The sequence below is a fragment of the Microtus oregoni genome, unplaced genomic scaffold (assembly GCF_018167655.1).
Source record: "Microtus oregoni isolate MIOR12 unplaced genomic scaffold, Mior012 000017F_ref0000208, whole genome shotgun sequence".
In the NCBI taxonomy this organism is placed as follows: domain Eukaryota; kingdom Metazoa; phylum Chordata; class Mammalia; order Rodentia; family Cricetidae; genus Microtus; species Microtus oregoni.
In genome coordinates this window covers 19638567-19657590 of record NW_024543076.1, presented here as the reverse complement: position 1 = coordinate 19657590, position 19024 = coordinate 19638567, and positions in this window count along the sequence as shown.

Here is a 19024-nt window from a genome sequence, read left to right as displayed (position 1 = left end):
GAGTATAAATTAGACTGATTTTCTGAGTCTGCTTGATGATCATTCATTAATCAGCATGAGTAGATTTAACTTGGTAATATGTCATGTACTACATTTGCTTCCGATTTTGATATGTTTTATTTAGTTTTTGCTGTTTAGATTGAGTTTTACTATTCACTGAAAATGAGTTAGATAGATTTTCCACAATTTTTATATTCTGTAAGAAAATGAATGTTCTCAAAATCCATTGTCTATATTTTCAATACGATGGTTACATCTCATAAAGTGAATGGCAAATACAAATATGACTTTTGTTGGAATTGTTTCCTTTTAGCTACAGGGAAATTTTTTTCTTAAGACCTTTTCTCAATTTTTATGTATGCGCATTGGTGTTTTGCCTGGATGTATATTTATATGAGGGTGTTGGGTACTGTGGAACAGTAGTTACAGACAGTTGTGAGCTGCCATATGGTTGTTGGGAACTGAACCCAGGCCCTCTAGAGGAAAAGTCAGTGCTCTTAACTGCTGAGCCAACTCTCCAGCCCTTTCTAAAGATTTTTAAGTACTATTTTTTTTTCTTTTTTGCATCGAATCTTTCTAACATTGAGATTTTTTCCATTGGAAAACAATTTGTACAAAGTGTTCTGATCTCACCTTTCCCTCCCACAGCTTCTGCACAGCTTCCGCACCTCCCTAGTGACCCAACTCCACACTGCCACAAAAACAGAAACACAAACCAAACTGTAGGAACAAAAGACCAAAAAAAAATGCTCAAAAGTCTACAAATAAACTATTGAGTCTGTTTTGTTTTGGCAAACTTTCTTGGCTGGAAAACATGTCACTATACATGTTTCTCTCTAAGTGGCTATACACCAATTTTTCCTTAGCAATCAGTTACAATCCAGAAGGTACTCTATGACCAGAGGAAAAGGTATTCTATTCATCATCAAATCCTGTGACATCCAATGGTTACCTACTTAGAGATATGCTGATGTAATAATGGCAGTTGCTTTCTGATTGGCTTATGGCCTAGTCATGAGATTTTTTTTAACTAGCTTTGTTTTTATAAGTTTCTGATTGGCATATTTAACATATAACATATCTAGATATTTCTTTGTTCGTCTTTAGTGGTTGCTTTATAACTGGCATATTTAATGCATTTCATAGAAGAATATAAGCATTCTTTTTAAAATCTAATTAATTTGGTTTTTATGAAGTGTGTTATATGCCAGCCATCATATTTTGTTAATCACTTTCAGAGTAATTAATCCTGCTTTTAATTATTCTTTGTTAACTTTCATGAATTTTATAATTTGTATCATTTGTTAAATGTACATCTATCTCCTCATTTTTTTCTGCTAATTATATTCAAATTCTCAGCATCAATAGCATAAGTTTGTGTCACCACATTAAACTGAACATTGGTATTTATGGTATATTGTCTCTGGAAATACAAAAGCATCTCTACATTTCTTTGATGGCCTGCTTATTTTCTTAGTATGCTCCCATCCTTGCTTTTCTGGGTTGCAACTTGACTTCAAATCACTGTTATCAATAGTTTTCAAACTTTTATTTATGTTTGTATGTATTTGATGGGGAACCTTGTTAGCCAATCATCTTTAAAAGGTGGGTCTTAGTTAATTAAGTAAGTTTATGCCACATGGGTGGAGATACCCATGGAGGCCAGAAGAGATCATCAGATTCTCCATAACAAGAATTATAAGCAGTTGTGAGTTACTGGTTATAGATGTTGGAAACAAACACAGGGTGTCTGCAAGAGCAACAAGTGCTATTGACTGCTGAGATACCTCTCCAATTTGAGAATTGCAGTGAATTTTATTCAATTGTTCAATATTTATTTTTGTGTATTTAGATTAGCAATGTTTGCTGGAAAGCATGTTTCTATCTTTTTCTAGATGGCTATGTAGATATTTAAAGAAAAATAACCCTTCTATTCAAAGAGAATTTTTATTTCAGTTTGGTTCTTAGGTTATGGAAAAATAAATTACTGTAACTTATAATTCTTCAGTCACTGATATATTGTTTCTGAGTGTTAAAGACACTGATTTACTGATCTTTTTGTCCAGACGTTATGAAGTTTTGTGCAATATGTTTTGAACTTTTATCCATTTTTAAGTTCACCATTTATGTATGTAAAATTATTCTCCTGGTTTCTTCCTCTGATGTAATTTTAATATTTAATACTGTTTGGCCTCTGTTAGATTTTCCTCACCTAACAATTTGGGCTTAGTATTTATTGATGGCTTTTTAAACACCTTAGCTCCTGAAGATTCTAATTAAATAAATTAAAAAGAACAAATAAGAGAATATCAGGTTTTACAATCTTTGCATGTCCTTCTGTGAGACTGAATTTGTCACTAACTCAATTTCATTTGAATGTGGCCCTAACAAAAAGCTGAATGCTAGTATTTAAAGATCTTCTTTCACATATGTAAAAGCATAGGTTTCAATAGTTTAGCCTTTCAACATTGTTTCATGCACGCAAAAGAATGATTATGAACACCCAATTTCATTGTTTGGTTTCAGAGTTTCAATGTTTGAGTTTGGTTGATTAGCAAGATACTACTTAGTGAGCAGATTCTATAAAATATCCTTCCCTGAAGTTTGAGGACAATTCACTGAACAGGTATTTCACAGAAGTTTCTCTTTTATAGAATGCTTATATATCAAACACGGAAAAGCTTTGAATATCACCCAGTTCTTCTGGATCCTGCCTGACAAATATGCTTTTCTTATGTTGTATTTTTTCTATCATGAATATTAGCTATGATTATAATCTGATTGAATCCTGTGAATTAAATTTATGTAGTTCTGAAAATTACACATTACTGATGATAAAATATTAGAATAAAACCTTAATTTCCTTTCAGTTTCAAACTTTTTCTCTTCCTGTTTTTGATGTTTGAACATATTGCATGTTCTTGATATACATCTTCTCATTTCATTACATAACTAAACTTTTTGATTTACTTTTATTTATTATTTATTGTTTAAGGATCATCTATGTGTTCTGATTAAATCTGACATATCCCTTCCCTTCCAATTCCTCTCTTATTCACCCAACACTTTCCCTTTTCAGCTTCATGTGCTGTTCTGGTTTGTTTTTTGTCATTTCTTTATTTTTTCAATTATTTATTTATTTCTTAAAAATTTCCGCCTCCTCCCATTTCCCTCCCACTCCCTCTCCAGTCCTAAGAGCAGACAGGGTTTCCTGCCCTGTGGGAAGTCCAAGGTCCTCCCCGCTCCATCCAGGTCTAGGAAGGTGAGCATACAAACAGAATAGGCTCCCACAAGGCCATTCCATGCAGTAGACTCAAAACTCAGTGCCATTGTCCTTGGCTTCTCAGTCAGCCCTCATTGTCAGCCACATTCAGAGAGTCCAGTTTGATCACATGCTCCAGCAGTTTCAGTTTAGCTGGCCTTGGTGAGCTCCCAATAGATCAGCCCCACTGTCTCTGTGGGTGGGTGCACCCCTCGCGGTCCTGACATTCTTTCTCATGTTCTCTGTCCTTCTGCTCCTCATTTGGACCTTGGGAGCTCAGTCCAGTGCTCCAAAGTGGGTCTCTGCCTCTATCTGCATCCATCACCGGATGAAGGTTCTATGGTGATATGCAAGATATTCATCAGTGTGGCAGTTAGTACAGGCACCCTCTCCCCTGCTGCCCATGGAACTAGTTGGGGAAATCCCTTTGGCCACCTCGGAATCCCTCTAGAGCCAAGAATCTAGCCAACCCTAAAATGGCTCCCTTCGTTAGGATAACTTTTTCCCTGCTCCAATATCCACCTTTCCTTTATCTCAATTATCCCATTCCCCCAAGCTCTCCCCAATTCTCCCCTTCTCCCTTCTCTTTCCCCATCTCCTCTTCTCCCCAATCCACCCCCACACTGCTGCTCCCAACTTTTGCCCGATGATCTTGCCAACTTCCAAGGATAAATATATGTTCCAAGGAGGATAAATATATGTTTTTCTTTGGATTCACCTTTTTATTTAGCTTCTCTAGGATCAAGAACTATAGGCTCAATGTCCTTTGTTTATGGCTAGAATTGTTCCTAGTAAAAAATAATAATTAATAGTTACTAACCAAAAGTCAAAAATATATATTTATAAATAAATACCAAAACCAAACTGTAGGGAAAAATAGATATCATTAGGAAAGGAAAATAGAATAAACAGTTAATGAAGGAACTGCAAAATGAGCATCAAGGGGCAAGGAGAGAAGAGATGAGGGAGTAAATAGGAGGAAAAGCAGTTAAAATTAAGGGCCATTTGAGGAATAATACAGAAACTTGATGGAGGAAGGTCATTGGCTAATAAGGGCACTGCCCTGGCCCATTTTATTGGTTAGAGGATAGGTGGGAGGAGTAAACAGAACAAAATGCTGGGAGGAAGAGGAAGTGAGCTCAGAGACTTGACAGCTCTCCTCTAGGGAGCAGACGCCTAAGAGAGACGCCATGCCCCGCTCCCGGCATGAAGCTCCGACCCAGGATGGACTAGGCTAGAATCTTCCCGGTAAGACCGGTTCTCACAGATTATTAGAGATGGGTTGATCGGGATGTGAGAATTAGCCTGTAAGTGCTAGAGCTAAAGGGCCAAGCAGTGCTTAAAAGAATACAGTGTCTGTGTAATTATTTTGGGGCATAAGCTAGCCGAGCAGGCGGCCGGGTGCTGGGAGCGCAGCCCCGCCGCCGCCCCTATTACTACAGAAACTTAATATAGTAGAATCTCCCTAAGATATATACATATATGAAGGCAGTCTAAATGAAATTGCTAAATAATGGGAGAAACAGAGTCCCACCTGGCCATCTCTTCTCACCAAATGAAGCTTCTAGTACAAGGATTGGGTTATATCTAATTGAGTTGTTGGACAAAGAGGTCCCCAGAGAATTCCCAAATGGCTCATACTGTTGCAAAGACTATAAACTGTTCTCTACAAACAGACAACATGGCCCCATTTTTGAAGATAACACCTACACAACTCATTGAGCATGAGTAACCTTAGCTGATGTCTACATAGAACTTTCTTTCTTTTTTTATTTTCTTTTTTTTATTTTGTTTTTTTAACAAGTTTCCGCCTCCTCCCAGCCTCCCATTTCCCTCCCCCTCCTCCCACCCTCCTCTCCTTCCCCCTACTCCTCTCCCCCTCCATCTCCAGTCCAAAGAGCAGTCAGGGTTCCCTGCCCTGTGGTAAGTCCAAGGTCCTCCCCCCTCCGTCCATATCTAGGAAGGTGAACATCCAAACTGGCTAGGCTCCCACCCCGCAACAGATAAAGGTCTGATCTCCAAAATATATAGAGAACTCAGGAAACTAGACTTTAAAATGCTAATTAACCCAATTAATAAATGGGGCACTGAACTGAACAGAGAATTCTCAACAGAAGAACTTCAAATGGCCAAAAGACACTTAAGGTCATGCTCAACCTCCTTAGTGATCAGGGAAATGCAAATCAAAACAACTTTGAGATATCATCTTACACCTGTCAGAATGGCTAAAATAAAAAACTCCAATGATAGCCTTTGCTGGAGAGGCTGTGGAGGAAGGGGTACCTACATAGAACTTTCAACTCTTGTGTTCTAGTATCTTTAGTTTAAAATAGGCTTTTTGTATATTACCAAAAGACAAATGTAAACAAAGGGGAAATGCTGTGGAATAATGCTTATGTACTCTGTAAAGATGTGTCACTTGTATTGGTTTAATAAAATGCTGATTGGCCAGTAGCCAGGGAGGAATTATAGGAAGGGCAACTAGACTATGAGAATTCTGGGAAGAAGAAAGACTCAGTCGGTGGTTGCCACCTGACTCAGAGGAAGCAACATGAAAATGCTACACTGAGAAAAATGTACCAAGCCATATAGCTAATCATACATTAGAACTATGGGTTAATGTGTTGTAAGAGAGAGTTAATAATAAATCTGAGCTAATAGACCAAAAAAGCTTATAATTAATATATGTTGTGGGTTTCTTTAGGAGTTGATGGATGTGGCACCAGGTGGGACAGAAACTTTATTTAAAAATGGTACCCAAATATTTGAAATATTTGGCAAGAATTTCCACATAAAGCCTGAGAATTTTTTTTCTTTTTGATTCTAGACAGGCAAAAGAACAAAGTCAAGCATGGATTCTTGTTAGCAGCATCATCTCAGGTGGGCTCTGTCTGATAGAGGCAAGCATGTATCATTTAAGAAACTGCCAAACATTGTCAAAACAAGGCAGGAGAGGTCTTCAGGATATCCTACTTCACAGAAACATCTGTTGTATATGCTAGACCTATAGACCAAAGATGTATGCCTCAATGTTGCAGAGGAATTTTGGATGACTCTACAGGAAACCAGCTGATTATGTCATTTCTCACATTTTTATGTAAGTCTCTTGTTCACAATTCCTGCTTAGCCAGTTAATATTATTTCCTTCTTGTGTCTCTGAAGTAGTTGAAGACTAGGGAGCTATACTATTCCTTGTTTACCTGATACAGAAAGAAAGTTGTGATAGAAAGTAAATTAGGTACAATACTTTGGACTCACCAAGATGGGATAGATATGGAGTATTTTCTATGAATTTGTTAAATACAAATGACTAGACATTGTTTATGTGTATTGTATATGCTTATTGTGCTTATTATATATAATTTTTCTTATATTATTTATAGCCTTCCTTTTTACTTTAGACAAAAAGGGGAAATATAATGGCATTTCATTTGTTTTTTAATAGTTAAAGCTTGGGTGAAGATCAAAGAGTAACAAAAATCCCACTGGTCAGTCTTACAGGTCAATGGTAACACACACCTTTAGTAGCCACACTAGTTGCCACAGAAAACAGGCAGTGCATACCTTTAATTCCAGTGTTGCATGCTTTAATCTCAGCCCTAGAGAGGATTATAAAATGGGAGAAAACACATCTCAGTCTCAGTTTTATTCTGAGATCTGGAGTCAGTATAGCCATTTCATACTGAGGTTGAGGTAAGAACCAGTGACTGGCTGCTTTGCTTTTCTGATCTTTAGGTTGAACCCCAGTTTTTGTCTCTGAGCTTTTATTAATCATGCTTCATTGCTGTTAACAGCTTGGCTCACAGCTCTGCTTCGCTGTCAGTCATTACATGTCTTGTATTTTAAATGAACAACTTCTTTTCTCAGATTGGACAAACTCCATGATTAAAAGCAATTGTGAGTTATATTTTTATGTTTCCATTACCAAGACACAGAAGAGAAAATGTTCTTGAAATACTTGTAGAATAAAGCAGTGGATGGCTGGGTTAAAGATAGTTCAATGATTCTTTCCAAACTGTGAAACTGAGCATAAGGTAAAGTTATTTTAAAGTGTTGAAAGTAGCGTTCAAATTCTTTTTCTTATCATTAATCTATGCATTTGTTAAAATCAATGAAAGTATTGGCTGCAAATAAGTTTTCCTTTGAATGACGGCTTTTGTAGATGTGAGAACTAAAGACTAAGATGATTGATGAAGATAATGACACTCTAACAATGATTTCTTTCATAACCAACACCTGTCTGTGTTTCTAACGAGGTAAGTTACAAATCCACAAGCAATGTAGTTTCAATCAATATTTTGTCTCTCAAAAGCAAGGAAATACTATTTACACTAGATGAATGCTTGTGTAATTTCTTATATATAATGGAAATAAAACAAATGTCCTCCAAAGACCCTCTCAAACTATAAATACTTGTTTAGTTTCCTATTTAAAGTGATTAAAATTAAATCATTATTGTGCCAGAATCTATGAAAAGGTAAAATTCATAGAATATAGTGAAGCAGGATGCAGGAAGAATATATTTTGTCACTCTCCAGAATACCAGAAATAAGAAAGATCTTGCTATTTGGGTGGTGGATAATTTAAAAAGATGCATTCTGTAGTCCTTCTTAGTGGCTAAAGAGAGGCTTCACTGGGCTTGAATTTCTGGGCAGGTACCTGTTTAATTCCATAGGAATCAGCTGCATATTTTACTGCTCGTTAGACCTCAGAAGCAGAGCAGAACACATCTCAGCAAGGCTCAAGCTGTCAGATTTCAGTCAGGTGCTTAAAGTAAAAGGTGGAATTATGCTACCCCCAAGGAGGGATAAGTGCTGTTCTGAGTCCAGGAAGGGAAACAGACCCCTGGAATGATAAGGACAAAGTTGGTAGTTGAGCCAGAAAACAGTATTGAAATAAAAGAAGGTACATGTCAAAACATTACTTGCTAGTACACATAAGTAGCCTGAACTTACAATCCTAATAACAGTTACTCTCTTTATCAGTAATATCATAACTTTTACTTTCAGCTCTTTCATCTAATCATGGAATCAATCAAGTTTATTTACCCAGGTCACAGAGGACATTCCTGAGAATCATAGTTCCTTGTCCTGTGATTCAGAGACACATTGGTTACAAAATTAAAAAGAAAATAATTAATATTTATAGAATGCTTGCACCATGTAAATTTTTAGTTAGATTTTTAAATATTTTATTCTATTTGATGTAGTCTTCATAAAAAAGATAAGTTGTTTTATAATGCCCAGATAACTGATTCCAATGGCAAAGAAAATTAAACTAATTTGGTGAAGGTCACATAACAAGTTACTTGTACCTTCTCAAGATTCAATCTCTGGAATGATGGTTTCCAAACTCTATACTCAATTATTTATACTGCTTCTCAAGAAAGAAAATTAATTATTTGCAGATATCATGGTTTGTTTTTGGTTCAAATTGTTGACCACATATTTCAATTTGTGAAGAAATTTCTGAAGTGGAATCCCACAAATTATTTCAAATATTGGATTGAATGAATCTTTCTTACCACCAGAAATTAAAGGTGTTTTTATTTTTGCTTATTTCAATGGTCTTCCTTGCCTGAAATGACTTTCAAGAGTCTGAGGAATAAAGTGAACTCTGAACTATTACTGCTTTGGAATTTCAAAAGGAAATCTTGGTGAATGTAACTAAGAATGGATTCCTTTAACTCAAAAAACAATTAAGCACTGTGCTGTCTAGGAAATGAGCCTGGCCTAGGCAGGGAACTCACTGCTCCAATCCACCCTTACCTGGGTGATATGTTATCTGTGATCAAAAGCATCCTTGGGCACAGGCATGTAATTCAGACTGTAAATCTAATAAACCAAAGATTGCTCCAGAAAAAAAAACAATTAAGCAATATGAAGTGTATGCAGTACCGTTATGATGGAACGATTTATGTGTTACATTCTTAGTAAAAAGATTGATAGAACGGAATGGCCTCTACTCTTATTGAAGTAGTTTACATTGCCCCTTGACACGAGCTATAGAGACCCATACAAGCCAGAGCGCTGTTTTCTATCTTTACTTTCTGTACCACATTGTTATAAGAATTTGAATACTTTCCTTCAAAATAAAAGAGAATATATATGAGTTTGTGAAAATACAGTCGCCACGGTTTCTGTGTAAGAGCTCATGGTCTCAGCTGCATGTTCAATCTACCAAGTTGATCCCATAGGAAGAATGTATTAGAATAAAGATTGCTAGAGGTCAGAGAGGTCATGGAAACTGGAAAAGAGTAAAACATTGGCCAGAGGTGGAAGTCACGGTTAGTTATGTGGAATAAATTTTAAAATTCTATTGCACATTAAGGTGATGATAGCTAACAATGTCCTATTGAATATTTCAAAAATATCTCAAAGAAAGTTTTGAATCAACACAATACAAAGAAAACAAAGTGATACTGAGTATATATAATGTATGTATTGTGAATTATCAAACTGACTCCAGAAATATGAATAGTTTTCAATTTAAAAACAAATAAACGATCTGGAAAAGTGGTTCTGAGGTTAAGAACTCTAGTTACTCCTCCAAAGGTTCTTGGTTTATATTTTAGCACCAACATGATAGCACATACCAATCTATAACTCTACTTCTAGGAGTTCTGATGTCCATTTCTAGCCTATGTTGTTATGAGACAGGCACTGATATTTTCAGGCTAAACACCCATATGCATAGGAAATAATCTTAAAGTAATAGAAAAAATTAAAAAGTCATATACAGAGGACAGGTTGGAATAAGCTCTCTGTTCATAGGGGTAGCAAACAACCTGCTATACATAAGGAAAAAGCTAGCACAGCAAATCAGGTTGCTCAGAGTCACTCAAGCAAAGTGTTAAAGGATGAGGCTGAAGAATTTGGGGTGGATCCAAACAAGAAGACTGTCCTTAAATACAGTAGAGAGTTTATAATTTCATATTAATTGAGATGTGACAAGTGGATGTGTTACAAAATATAGAAATCCAGAAGATAAAGACAAGTTGTAATCTGTTAAAAAGAAGCCATGAAAAATGTCTTAGAAGGGAGGAGGAGGAGACCTCCACATGCATAGACTCCCAATATTCTAGGAAGCAAATTCCTGGTAAGGAGAGACAAACCAGAATGTCAGCTAGTGCTGATGGCAGAAGCTGAAACTGTCATTTATATTTCTCCTCTTTCTAAGGATTTTACTCTAAAGGAAAGAGAAAGAGTGGGAGGCAGGCAGAACTGCACATTTAGTTTTTATTAAATTGCTTGATTCCCTGGGATGGGCATTGATACATTGTTTGGTTTGTTGGTTTGTTTTGGTTTTATGTGCACTGGTGGAACATCAGGCTGACACTTGTTATGTAATGAAGTAGGCTGATTGTTATCAACATGAAATATTTGAGGAATCGAAAGTTATGGAAGCGAAAGTTTGGCCTGAGGATCAGAATTTTTTTTCTCCAGGTGGAACATAAAAGATAAAAAGGGAATTTGCAGCTACTTCTAGATTAAATTGATTTCATGATTTACTATGTGTGCTGACAATTCTACCGGAAGGAATTACCCCCCAATTTAGCATTTTATGACAAAAACATTTATTTCTTAGTTTTGTGAGTCACTGTACTTCTGAGAACTGGTAACCAGAGAGGCTAGGATCATGTACTGGCTGGGGCTACAGTCACTGCAGCGCTGAAGTTGGGGAGAGTTTTCTTCCATGCTCACTCATAGATCTGTTCCTGATGTCAGCTGAAGACATTGCTTTTTTTTTTTTTTTTTTTTTTTTTCACTTTCAAGACAGGGTGTCTCCGTAGCTTTTGGTTCCTGTCCTGGAACTAGCTCTTGTAGACCAGGCTGGCCTGGAACTCACAGAGATCCGCCTGCCTTTGCCTGCCGAGTGCTGGGATTAAAGGCGTGCACCACCACTGCCCGGCAATACATTGCCTTCTTGCCTCATTGAGTATCTCCAAAGAATTGCTCATCCCTCAGCCGCATGTTTTCTTCGGGATGCTCTAATATAGCAAAAGAGGTGCAGAGCGAAAGTCACAATGGGCCAGATGCATCTATGGACTCAGACTAAGGCAGCTTGTGCAAGACCTGAACAAGCCCAACCCAGATGAAAACAGGGGGAAGGACACAAAATACCACCCCCAGCTAGAAGTTATTGGCAAATGACACCTGCTGATAGGGTGAAATCAGTGTTCTTAGTGCAGTAACAATGGGCAAGCCACATGCTTAGGAGTAGATGACCAACACCAATCTGACTTCATGTTTTTAGTGACTTTTTTATCTTCTTTTTTGTTTTTATTTTCAAGATTTGTAGCATGAATTTTAATTGGTATTAATAATAAAAACCTGGAGTCAGATATAGAGGTTAAAGCTGAAGGGTCAGAGAAGCTGAGGGACCAGCCACTAGAGTTCTTACCTCTACCAGTGCTCATACAAAAAGAAAAAGGGTGATCCTGTTCTCAGAGTGCTTCCTCAGATTGACTTCTTTGGACTGTTACCTCAAACTGCTTCAGCCTTATATTCTTATCTCAGCCCAGCCATCTCACTTCTGTCTCCATCTCCCTAGTGCTGCCATTAAAGGTGTGTGCCACCACTGTCTGGCCTCTAGTGGCTTAGCTCTGCACTGTTCTTTAAGCAAGCTTTATTTGTTAAAACACAAACAAAATATCACTACAAAGAGAGAAAGAGCATGGTGTCATGGGGGTAGGGAAGGGAGTGGGGTTATTGAACAGAATATAATAAAAAAAATACTGTATGAAGCTTCAAAAATAAATTAGAAAACAGGAAAAAGAACATTCAATTTATGATTTTTATTCTCATTTTAGTACAACATGTAAAAATTATATGAGATACACAACATTTTTATACAGATGATTTTACCCAAAGGTATGTGATCAGAGCTTGCTCAGAGGTATTGAATATGTTTGTGAAGTTAGAAGGTCATTCATACTGAATGCATTTGAATGTATAATTAATAAATATTTCAAAAGATAAAGAAACCTCATCATCTGTTATTGTTAACTATATGCATTGGCTTGACAGAGCAACAGGATATTCAGGCATTTACTCAAACCTTATTTTGAATGTGTCTATGAGGGACCATAGGTGAGACTCATATTTGCTCTACAGGTAACAAGTGCTAAGCAATTGTACCACTGGAAAGCTGAGACTAATCTGCACTGGGAGATGGTATAAAACAGCTCTAACTGCAAATTGGTCCCATCTAATCAGCTGAAGGCTTTTCTGGAAGTAGCTTTTTATCTAGCTGATTGATCAAAATGATTAAATATTTTCCCCTCATGACTATTTTTACTCAAGATTTTTGGTCTTTACCTGAAAATTTCTGCATATCCTCTTCGAATTTCTTGAATATAATAATAATTGATGTTTTGTTGTCATTGTCTTATACATCAGTTAAATTACTGTACTCAGGGGATATTACAAAGGCAGTGATCATTTCTGGAGGAAGCATATTGTTCATGTTTGTATTCGTGTGATGAGCTATTCGCATCTCATATTAGAATATTTATAAAGTTCTTAGTTTAGATATCTTGAATATCTACCAGATTTGTTGAGTGGACATACGACTCCTTTTTCCCCCCAATTACCCTAGCCTGTAAGGTTGTGGGCCAGCCACATGATGCTTAGTTTCAGTCTCTTTCCAGATTGGTATAGTAGGTAGGGTCATGAGAGACAGCTAGGTAGGTAGAGAAATACTGAGTTTGGTTGTCTCTAATTTGGGCTTAGTTTGAGCTTCATGTGTTTCCAGGACACAGCAATTGGTAGAGTGGCTGATACTGTGACATACCAGCTGGCACTGTAAGTTTCTTCCTGAAGTTCTGGTTAATCTTTGGGTTTGGACATTTGTGCTAATTTGAAAGAAAATGGCCCCAAAGGCAGTGTCACTTTTAAAATGTATGGCTTTGTAGGAGTGGGTATAGCCTTCTTGGAGGAAGTGTGTCACTGTAGGGGTAGACTATGAGAGCTCTTTTACTCAAGCTTCCCTCAATGGGACTGTCAGTTGACTTCCAATTGTCTGCAATATGTAGGGCTCTCAGCTGCTCCAGCACTGTGTATTCCTGAAAAGTGCCCTTTGGATGGAGACATCATGATGATAATGGACTGAACCTCTGAAACTGTTAATTGAGTCACCCTAATTAAATGTTTTTTTTTTCTCTTTTTGCCAAGGACATGGAGACTTTTCATAATAACAACCCAAACTAAGATAGAAGTTGGAACCAGGAACTGGAGTATTGCTCTGATAGTTCTGGCTGTTCTTTTGTTTGGAGTAATATGGATTCTGGGTTGTGGATGGGACTGCTGACTAGAAAAGATGAAATCCTTAGATGCTGCTTAATGGACCATCCTAGTAGAAGCACTGAAGACAGTGGCACTAAATGTGAATCGATGAACTATGTGGAACTGGCTCAAGAATATTCAGAAGGGAAGAATTTTAGTGTGTTGCCCAGAAATCATTCTTGTGATATTCTGGTGAAGGAAATGACAGCCTTTTGTCCTTGTCCAAAGAGTCTGCTGGAGGCTAACATGAAGAATTTTGGATTAATTCCACTGGCAGAAGAAATCTCAAAAAGCCTAGTATAGATTCTATCATGTGGCTATTAGTAGTAACTCTAATGAAGATTAATACTGAAAAGGAGCAAGCTGAGCAGGGTAAATTGCAAAAGAGGAAAGCTGGAGAAATAGAGCACCCAGAAGTGAAATTAAGCTGAATTCTGTATTCAAGGAGATAAATGGATTAAGAAAGGAAATAAAGGGAGTGGTAACCTCAGGGCAAGAGCCCACCCAGGTAAGTTTCCAACTTGTGAAAGGAAGCTAAAGGGAAACTTAGAGCCAGGTGTGGTGGAGCACACTTTTAATTCCACTACTGGGAAAGACAGACACTGGCAGATCTCTGAAGTCAGTCTGGTATACAGAGTGAGCTTCAATATTCAGGGCAACGTAGCCTAGGTAGTGAAGGACAGAAAGCTGGTGAAAATGCAGTTGAATGATGGGCCGTGTTTCTGCCCCAGCAAGCAACAGAACTTCATAGTTTTGATCACATGGTTCTGAAATGAGTTATGGGATTTTCTGTCATGCTTAACAAAGACACTGAGCTCAGAAATATGTCAGGGCGTCTTTTAATGGAGACCTAGTAGAGAGGCCATTGCATGAAACAGTAAGTTGAAGCCTGAATTGACTTGTAGAACCCAAGATGTTAGAGATGGCAGAACTATGGGATACCTGCCAAGAAAAGATGATGATAGGGAGTAGAATTAGCCCAAGAGAAATAAGTATGTTGCAGTCAAGAGAGCTGAACAGAGCTGGAGATATGAAGAGCATTTTGACATCAGACATTGAGATGTAGGGTTTGGAGTTTGCCCAGCTGACTTTTGGTCTTCCTTTGGTTCAGAATTTCTTCATTACGCTCCCCTCCCTATATTTTGGAATGATAGTGTATTAAGTGCCATTAAGTGATGGAGGTTTGTGATCTGGTTTTTGGTTGTGAATTTTTACAGGTGGGTTACAGTTAAGTGATTGCTGAGTGTCAGAAGAATCTTTGGACATTGAAACATGTTTGAGATTGTTTTAAACTGGAAACTTTTGAAGCTGGACTGAATACATTATTTTTGTGTTTTGATATGGCTATAGCCTTTGGGAGCCAGGGAATGGAAGGTAGTGATGGAAAGAGAAAGGCCCCCAAAGGGAGTGGCACTGGTAGGAAGTATGTCTTAGTTGGAGTGGGTATGGCCTTGTTGGAGGAAGTCTGTCACTGTTGGTGTGGGCTTTGAGGTTTCTTGCTCAAGCTTCCAACAGTGTGACTGTCTGTTGACTTCCTGATGTAGGACACTTAGCTTCTGCCACACCACAGCTGCCTGCATTCTACCAAGCTCTCTATCATGATGATAATGGACTGAACCTCTGAGCTTTAAGTGAGCAACCCCAATTAAATGTTTTCTTTATAAGAGTTGCTATGGTCATGGTATCTCATCAACAGCAATAAAAATCCAAACTAAGACAAACATCCACTTCATTCTCTTTCAGATAAGCAGGACCTATGGCATAGCTGACAGACTAGTGAAGTAACTGGCTTCAGGAGTTCTTCCCTGGGATTCTGACTCAGTCCCAATGTTTGGAGGCCAAGCAATACCAGATGTCTGAGGTGCTAGTTTGGGTGTCTGATAACATATTGCACCAAAATTATCTCAGGGCCTGTACCTTGAGGCCTGTAGGGCAGAGAAAAGCCAGGGTTGAGTTTGAAGGATAGTCTCAAAGCTACTGAGGGGGGATGAGACAGCAAAATCTAGGTAGACACCTCTCCAGCCAGAGGGAGAGCCTGGCTGTCTCTCATTGGCTAGAGGTACCCCCACATTACACAACATAACTTAGCCTATATAAGCTGACACTCACAATAATAAACTGAGTTCCTGCTTTGACTCGACTGCCTATCAGATCTGATTGTTCTGCATCATGGGCTGCAGAACTGGCAGATAATGCACTCACCTTTCCCTGGGGAATAAGTCTAACGGGGCCTGGGAATAAGCAAGCAGGTGTGGGAGAAGGGGACTGAGTTCTGAGATCTCTAATTAGGATTTAAGGTTTACCTCCACAAGATCCTTGCTCCAACAGTGAGTAGAATGTCAGTCATCATGGACAGGTGGATGAACTTTATGAAGTCCTACTAGAAGTACTTTTTACAATTCTGGGTTTAGTCTTCAAGCAGTCCCATTGGTGCAGCCAGCGGCATGGCAACTAGGGAAGCATGTAGGGACAGGGTAGAAGGAGAAGCCTGGCTCTGAAGGTACCCAAGTAATCTTTGGAATATTGTCCATGCGGCCTTGGTCCACAAAAGTGGATGGAATGGTTGGCAGTCTCCAAGGGTGAGCCACAAATATACATGTTAATATGAAGGTATTGTTTGAAGTATTTTATTCGGTTTAGTAAAGTATCAACATTTAAGACTGCTTCTTGATCTCTATCCATCACCAGATGAAGATTCTATGATGATATGCAAGATATTCGTCAGTATTGCTCTAGGATAGGGTCATTTCAGGTTCCCAATCCTCAGCTGCCCAAGGAACTAACTGGGAACCTCATCTTGGGCACTAGGGAGCCCCTCTAGGGTCAAGTCGCTTGCCCACCCTAAAGTGGCTCCCTTAACTAAGAATTGTGGTTCCGTGCTCCCCTATCCACCTTTCCTCGAGACAGAGACCCACACAGGAGCACTGGACTGAGCTCCCAAGGTCCCAAGGAGGAGCAGAAGGAGGGAGAACATGAGCAAAGAATTCGGGACCACTGAGACAGAGGAGCTGATCTACGGGGAGCTCACCAAGGCCAGCTGGACTGTGACCGAAAAAGCATGGGATAAAACCGGACTCTCTGAACATGGCGAACAATGAGGGCTGATGAGACACCAAGGACAATGGCAGGGGGTTTTGATCCTACTTAATGTGCTGGCTTTGTGGGAGCCTAGCCAGTTTGGATGTTCACCTTCCTAGATATGGACGGAGAGGACCTAGGACTTACCACAGGGCAGGGAACCTGGACTGCTCTGTGGACTGGAGAGGGAGGGGGAGAGGAGTGGGGGGAGGGGGAGAAGGGTGGGAGGAGGGGGAGAAGGGTGGGAGGAGGGGGAGAAGGGTGGGAGGAGGGGGAGAAGGGTGGGAGGAGGGGGAGAAGGGTGGGAGGAGGGGGAGAAGGGTGGGAGGAGGGGAAGGGAAATGGGAGGCTGGGAGGAGGTGGAAACTTGTTTTTTGTTTATGTTTTTTTTTCTTCTTTTCGCAATATAAAAAAAAAAAAAAAAAAAAAAAAAAGACTGCTTCTTTTCCTGGTCATGGGTGCCCTTAATCCCAGTGTTAGGGAGACAGAGGCAGCAGTAGGTAGATATTTCAGTTAAAGGAAAGACTGGTCTGAATAGCAGAACCTATATTAACTAGGGATACATGTGAGATGCAGGAGAAAATGAGAAGAAGGAGGAAGATCAAGAACATGAAGAACAACAAGCGGAAGAGGAGGAAGAAACTTCTTTACTAATTTTAGCTATAAAGTCTGTATTTTGTCTTTTATTCTCTTGTCTTATTTTTCTCTAGAAATAGAAGGTTTTAAACAAATGACACTTAAAAACTCAAATAAAGATTCATTTTAAGCAACATAAACCAGAATCAAAAAGACAAGTATCATTTGTTTCATTGCATAGGTGGAATTTTAAAAGATCATAAAAGTAACAGACAGATAATTCAAACAAAAGAGGGCAGGAGAAAATGGAAAAGAGGATAATGAGGTTGATAAGATTAAAATATTTTATGTGTACATTAGAATTTTTCCAATAAAGCTTGATTTTTTGTATATAATGATAATTTCTTTTAAATTATTTCTAATTGCCTGATGAATCTGAGTATATGCCTTATTTAACAGTGTTTGTGGTCTTAACAAGAGAACCTGAGTTCAATCCACTCTAGCAAGTCAGGTGTGGTGGAATATGCCCTTGTGATCCAGTGTTAGGAGAGGAATAGCCTGGCATATGTCTGCATTTCACTGACAGACAGGCTAGCCTATGCAGTGAGCCCCAGGCTTATGAGAAATTCTGCCTCAAAAATAAAGTTGGATTGCTCCTGAAGCATAATAATCAAAGCTGAATTCCTGCCTTCATGAGTAAAAACATCCCCCCACCTCTCTAGAAACCAAAATTACCTAAGATAATATCTACTAAATCTAATTTCTGAAGCTTGCTTACAGTAAAGCATATATATGTACCTTTTAATGCCTACATACCTAGTATCAGAATTTTGTCGGTTTTGATCTTTAGCTCTTCATATTTACTAATAAATTTCCTTTAGAAGTATTATTAAGTTGTTTCTGCACATCCGATTATTTATTTAGATTAATGTCCTGGCTTAAATTTCAATGTAAAATACCTTTATTTTCCAATGAATTCATATCATTCCTGCATTTGAGACCTAACTTTTGAAAAAAAAGGTATTTTTTGTTATATAAACTGATTCATTATTCTTGTTGAAGGTGGATTCATTGGTTTCTCCACATTTAGTTGCCAACAGTTGATCTGTCAATTCCATTGTGACAGATTGCTTTGCAACATACTTAGCTTTTGTATACTTCATTTACCTCTTTAAAGAATTTCTCTGCAACATTTACTCTGTTTCCTTCTCTGTATTTGAGATCTGCATTTACATTTTCCTTCTTGTCATTGTCTGTCTCATTGTCTTAACGCTTTTGTTTCTTTACTGGCATATTCATTTAATATATTTTGCTCTGTAGAGTGGGAAGGACACACTAATTCATTTCCACTGCTGACTGTCCTTTCTCTTGCTATTCTTCTCTCTTCCAAAGAAGTATCTTTATTTGTGAATCTTAATTCTCTGGTATTTGAGTTGAAGAAAATCTGTAATTGTCAATAGATTGAAGGTCTTGTTAAACTTAATTAATATGATCTCTATTGCAGTATCTTTGGCAAACAGCTTTCTTATGATTGTTTGTTAAATATTGTGGATAAAACCCAATACTCTAGAACTGTTATACCTTCTGCCTCCAAGTTTTATTTCTAAATGTACCAATTACCTACATACTTTGTGTGTGTGTGTGTGTGTGTGTGTGTGTGTGTGTTAGAAGAAGTTTCTTTGATGGAAAATATACAATCAGCATCAGTCATTTTCCCCTAGCTATTTGTCTGCAATAAGAATTATTGTCAAAATCACTTAATTTTGCACTTAAGTTGCAAAAGCTAATGTTTAGAGACGTTACCTAATAAAGATACTCAAAA